Source organism: Halichoerus grypus, chromosome 4, assembly GCF_964656455.1.
Source record: "Halichoerus grypus chromosome 4, mHalGry1.hap1.1, whole genome shotgun sequence".
In the NCBI taxonomy this organism is placed as follows: domain Eukaryota; kingdom Metazoa; phylum Chordata; class Mammalia; order Carnivora; family Phocidae; genus Halichoerus; species Halichoerus grypus.
In genome coordinates this window covers 166,770,708-166,777,035 of record NC_135715.1, presented here as the reverse complement: position 1 = coordinate 166,777,035, position 6,328 = coordinate 166,770,708, and the positions used below count along the sequence as shown (strand labels likewise).

Below are 6,328 nucleotides of genomic sequence, written 5' to 3'. Positions count from 1 at the left end.
TTCCATGCATATTTTCAGACCACAACACTATGAAACTTGAAGTCAACCACAAGGAAAAACTTGGAAAGACCACAAATACATGGAGGTTAAAGAAAGAATGAATGGGACAACCAGGAAATTAAAGAAAAGATACATGGAAAGAAATGAAAACGAAAACACAATGGCCTAAAACCTTTGGGATGCAGCAAAGGTGGTCCTAAGAGGGAAATATATTGCAATACAAGCCCACCTCAAGAAGCAAGAAAAGTCTTGAATACACAACCAAACCTTACACCTAAAAGAGCTAGAAAAGGAACAGCAAACAAAGCCTAACACCAGCAGAAGAAGGGAAACAATAATGATTAGAGCAGAAATAAATGATATAGAAAAAACAAACAAACAAATCTGATTTTGTTCAACAAAAACTAAGAGCTGGTTCTTTGAAAGAATTAATAAAATTGATAAATCGCTAGCCAGACTTTTCAAAAAGAAAAGAGAAAGGACCCAAATAAACAAAATCACAAATGAAAGAGGAGAGAACACAACCAACATGACAGAAATATAAATAATTATAAGAGAATATTATGACAAATTATATGCTAACAAACTAGGCAATCTGGAAGAAAGGGATAAATTCCAAGAGGGAGGCACATGTCACACAACGGCGTGAACACCCAATCATCACACTTATGAACTACAAAAGAATCTGGATAAATTCCGAGAAACATACAAACTACCAAAACTGAAACAGGAAGAAATTGAAAATTTGAACAGACCCATAACAGCAAAGAAATTAAATCAGTAATCAAAAATCTCCCAAAAAAACAAAAGTCCATGGCCAGATGGCTTCCCAGGCAAATTCTACCAAATATTTGAAGAAGAATAAATACCTATTCTTAAGTTGTGTGGAAAGCCTTCAGGGAACAAAAGCCACATAGAGCAACCAGAGCATTTTACTCAGTCTGCCCCTGGCAAGGGCTGTGTAATTCTGCCCGGGGCAAAGACACTTGAGAATCAAAGCAAAAGGCCCCTCCACCAAAAGATCAGAAAGAACATCCAGCCAAGACCAAGTTTACCACTCAATGAGAACTGCAAAACTCTAGCCCTAGGAGATTACAACATATAGAATTCATGGGTTTTTCCCCATGATTCTTTAGTCTTTCAATTTTAATTTCTTTTTATTTTTTCTCTTTCCTTTTTCAACCAGTTTCTTATTTTATCAACTTTTTGAAAATCTTTTTTAATTTTCATTTTTACAGTTACATTCTATCCCTTCATTGTATTTAATTTTATTTTTGTATATATATATATATATGTAAGTTTTTCTTTCTTTACAATTTTGGGATACAGCTTCTTCTAACAGACCAGTATATACCCAAAATCTAGTTTATGGTTCTGTTGTATTCACCTGTCTGATCATATTCTCTCTTTTTTCTTTTTCTTCTTCCTTTTTTTTTTGTTTTTTGTTTGTTTGTTTTTCTTGTTTCTTTGTTTTGTTAGTCTTTTTTAATTTTCATCTTTACAGTTACATTCTATCCTTTCAATGTATTTAATTTTATTTTTGTATATATACATTTTTCTTTCTTCACAATTTTGAGATGTAGTTTCCTCTAATTGACCAAAATACACTCAGGATATAGTGTATTGCTCTGTTCTGCTCACCTATCTGTGTATATCCCTTCCCTTTTTTGCTATTGTTGTTGTTTTTCTCTTTTGGTTTTTTCTTATCTTTTAATTTTTATTTTTGCAGTTACATTCTATCCTTTCATTGTATTTAAGTTTATTTTTGTACATATGTAAGTTTTTCTGTCTTTACAATTTTGGGATCTAGTTTTCTAACAAACAGACCAAAACACACACAGGATCCAGTGTATTACTCTGTTCTGTTCCCCTGTCTGATTATATTCTCTTTCTTTTTTTTTTTTTAATTGCTTTTTCTTTTTCTCTTTCTTTTCTTTTTTTTTTTTTTCCCCCGATTTCAGGTCTCTTCTGATTTGTTTAGTGTATATTTCTCTGGGATCATTGTTGCATTTTAGTATTTTGTTCTCTCATTCATATATTCTTCTCTAGATAGAATGACAAGATGGAAAAACTCACCTCAAAAAAGAGAACAAGAGGCAGTACTGACTGCCAGGGACCTAATCAGAATGGACATAAGTAAGATGTTGGAACTAGAGTTCAGAATAACGATTATAAAGATAATAGCTAGGCTTGAAAAAAGCATAGAAGACACTAGAGAATCCCTTTCTGGAGAAATAAAAGAACAAAAATCTACCCAAGTCGAAATCAAAAAGGCTATTAATGAGTGCAATCAAAAATGGAGGCCCTAACTGCTATGATAAATGAGGCAGAAAAGAGAATTCATGATAAAGAAGACAAAATGATGGAGAATAAAGAAGCTGAGAAAAAGAGAGATAAACAACTACTGGATCATGAGGGGAGAATTCAAGAGATAAGTGATACCATAAAGCAAAACAATATTAAAATAATTTGGATCCCAGAAGAAGAAGAAAAAGGGAGAGGGGCAGAAAGTATATTGGAGCAAATTATAGTGGAGAACTTCCCTTATCTGGGAAAGAAACAGGCATCCAAGTCCAGGAGGCACAGAGAACCCTCCTCAAAATCAATAAGAACTGGCCAAAACCCTGACATATAATAGTGACACTTGCAAATCTCAGAGACAAAGAGAAAATCCTGAAAGCAGCTCAGGACAAGAGGCCTACCTACAAGGGTAGAAATATTAGACTGGCAGCAGACATATCCACAGAGATCTGGCAGGCCAGAAAGGACTGACATGATATATTCAGGGTGCTAAATGAGAAAAATATGCAGCCAAAAATACTTTATCCAGCTCAGATGTCATTCAAAGTAGAAGGAGTAATAAAAAGCTTCCAGAACAAACAGAAACTTAAGGAATTTGTGATCACCAAACCAGCCCTACAAGATACTATAAGCGAAGAGAGAGCCCAAAAGTAACATAGACCAGAAAAGAACAGAGACAATATACAGAAACAGGGAATTTACAGGTAATACAATGTCACTAAATTCATATCTTTCAATAGTTACCCTGAACATAAATGGGCTAAATGCCCCAATCAAAAGACACAGGGTATCAGATTGGATTAAAAAAAACAAGACCCAACCATATGCTGTCTGCAAGAGACTCATTTTAGACCCAAACACACCTCCAGATTTAAAGTGAGGGGATGGAAAACCATTTATCATGCTAATGGACATCAAAAGAAGCTGAGATGACAATTCTTACTCAGACAAATTAGATTTTAAACCAAAGACTGTAATAAGAGATGAGGAAGGACGATATATCATAATTAAAGGGTCTATCCAACAAGAAGACCTAATGATTGTATTTATTCCCCTAACATGGGAGCAGCCAATTATATAAGCCAATTAATAACAAAATTAAAGAAACTCATCAATAATAATAGAATAATAGTAGGGGATTTTAAAACCCCACTCACTGCAATGGACACATCATCTAAGCAGAAGATCAACAAGGAAACAAGGGCTTTGAATGACACACTGGACCAGATGGACTTCACAGATATATTCAGAACATTCCATCCTAAAGCAACAGAATACACATTCTTCCTGATTGCACGTGGAACATTATCCAGAATAGATCACATACTGGGTCACAAATTGGGTCTCAACCAGTACCAAAAGATTGGGATCTTTCCAGGCATATTTTCGGACCACAATACTTTGAAACTGGAAATCAATCACAAGAGAAAATTTGGAAAAACTCAAATACATGGAGGTTAAAGAGCATCCTACTAAAGAATGAATGGGTCAACCAGAAAGTTAAAAAAATTTTTTAAAATCATGGAAGTAAATGAAAATGAAAACACAACTGTTCAAAACCTTTGGGATGAAGCAAAGGCAGTCCTAAGGAGGAAGTATATAGCAATACAAGCCTTTCTCAAGAAACAAGAAAGGTCTCAAATACACAACCTAACCTTATACCTAAAGGAGCTGGAGAAAAAATGGCAAATAAAACCTAAACCCAGCAGGAGAAGAGAAATCAATGAAATAGAAACCAAAAGAACAGTAGAACAGATCAAGAAACTAGGAGCTGGTTCTTTGAAAGAATTAATAAGATCAATAAACCCCTGGCCAGACTTATCAAAAAGAAAAGAGAAAGGACGCAAACAAATGAAATCATGAATGAAAGAGGAAAGATCACAATCAACAATGAAGAAATACAAACAATAACAAGAACATATTATGAGCAACTATATGCCAACAAATTAGGCAATCTGGAAGAAATGGATGCATCCCTAGGGACTATAAACGATCAAAACTGAAATAGGAAGAAATAGAAAACCTGAACAGACCCATAACCAGCAAGGAAATTGAAGCAGTAATCAAAAATCTCCCAAAAAATAAGAGCCCAGGGCCAGATGGCTTCCCGGGGGAATTCTTCCAAACATTTAAAGAATCAATACCTATTCTTCTGAGGCTGTTTCAAAAAATAGAAATGGAAGGAAAACTTCCAAACTCTTTCTATGAGCCAGCATTACCTTGATCCCCAAACCAGGCAAAGACCCCACCAAAAAGAATTACATACCAATATTCCTGATGAACATGGATGCCAAAATTCTCACCAAATTACTAGCCAATAGGATCCAACAGTACATTAGAAGGATTATTCACCACGACCAAGTGGGATTTATTCCTGGGCTGCAAGGGTGTTTAAACATCTGCAAATCAATCAATGTGATACACTACATTAATAAAAGAAAGAACAAGAACCATACGATCCTCTCAATAGATGCAGAAAAAGCATTTGACAAAGTACAGCATCCTTTCTTGATTAAAACTCTTCACAGTGTAGGGATAGAGGGAACATACCTCAACATCATAAAAGCCATACACAAAAAGCCCACAGCGAGTATCATTGTCAATGGGAAAAAACTGAGATCATGTCCCCTAAGGTTGGGAACACAGCAGGAATGTCCACTCTCACAACTACTATTCAACATAGTACTAGAAGTCCTAGCCTCAGCAATCAGACAATAAAAAGAAATAAAAGGCATCTGAATTGGCAAAGAAGTCAAACTCTCACTCTTTGCAGATGACATGATACTCTATGTGGAAAACCCAAAGACTCCACCCAAAACTGCTAGAACTCATACAGGAATTCAGCAAAGTGTCAGGATATAAAATCAATGCACAGAAGTCAGTTGCATTTCTATATACCAACAATGAGACAGAAGAAAGAGAAATTAAGGAGTCAATCCCACTTACAATTGCATCCAAAACCATAAGATACCTAGGAATAAACCTAATCAAAGAGGCAAAGGATCTGTACTCAGAAAACTATAGAACACTAATGAAAGAAATTGAGGAAGACACAAGGAAATGGAAAAATGTTCCATGCTCATGGATTGGAAGAACAAATACTGTTAAAATGTCTATGCCACCTAGAGCAATCTACACATTCAATGCAATCCTTATCAAAATACCATCCACTTTTTTCAAAGAAATGGAACAAATAATCCTAAAATTTGTATGGAACCAGAAAAGACCCCAATAGCCAAAGGAATGTTGAAAAAGAAAACTAAAACTGGTGGCATCACAATTCCAGACTTCAAGCTCTATTACAAAGCTATAGTCATCAAGACAGTATGATACTGACATAAAAACAGACACATAGATCAATGGAACAGAATAGAAAACCCAGAAATGGACCTACAACTATATGGTCAACTAGTCTTCAACAAAGTAGGAAAAGAAAAGGTAGTTTCTTCAACAAATGGTGTTGGGAGAACTGGACAGCAACATGCAGAAGAATGAAGCTGGACCACTTTCTTACACCATACACAAAAATAAATTCAAAATGGAAGATAAGACCTAAATGTGAAATCAAATTCCTAGAGGAGAACACAGATAGCAACCTCTTTCACCTCAACTGCTTACTAGACAGGTCTCCTGAGGCAAGGGAAATAAAAGCAAAAATAAACTATTGAGACTTCATCAAAATAAAAAGCTCTGCACAGCAAAGGAAACAATCAATAAAACTGAAAAGCAACATAAAGAATGGGAGAAGATATTTGCAAATTACATATCTGATAAAGTGTTAGTATCCAAAATTGTAAAGAACTTATCAAACTCAACACCCAAAAAACAAATAATCCAGTTAAGAAATGGGCAGAAGACATGAATAGACATTTTTCCAAAGAGGACATCCAGATGGCCAACAGACACATGAAAAGATGCTTAGCATCACTGATCATCAGGGAAATGCAAATCAAAACTACAATAAGATACCACCTCACACCTGTCAGAATGGCTAAAATTAACAATGCAAGAAACAACAAGTGTTGAT

At 35.1% G+C, this 6,328-nt stretch overlaps 1 pseudogene; it reads right to left on the bottom strand.

Moving 5' to 3' along the window:
- Nucleotides 1-592: 592 nt before the first annotated feature.
- LOC118546832 (small nucleolar RNA U13) lies at nt 593-685 on the bottom strand (annotated as a pseudogene).
- Between the last annotated feature and the right edge of the window lie 5,643 nt (nt 686-6,328).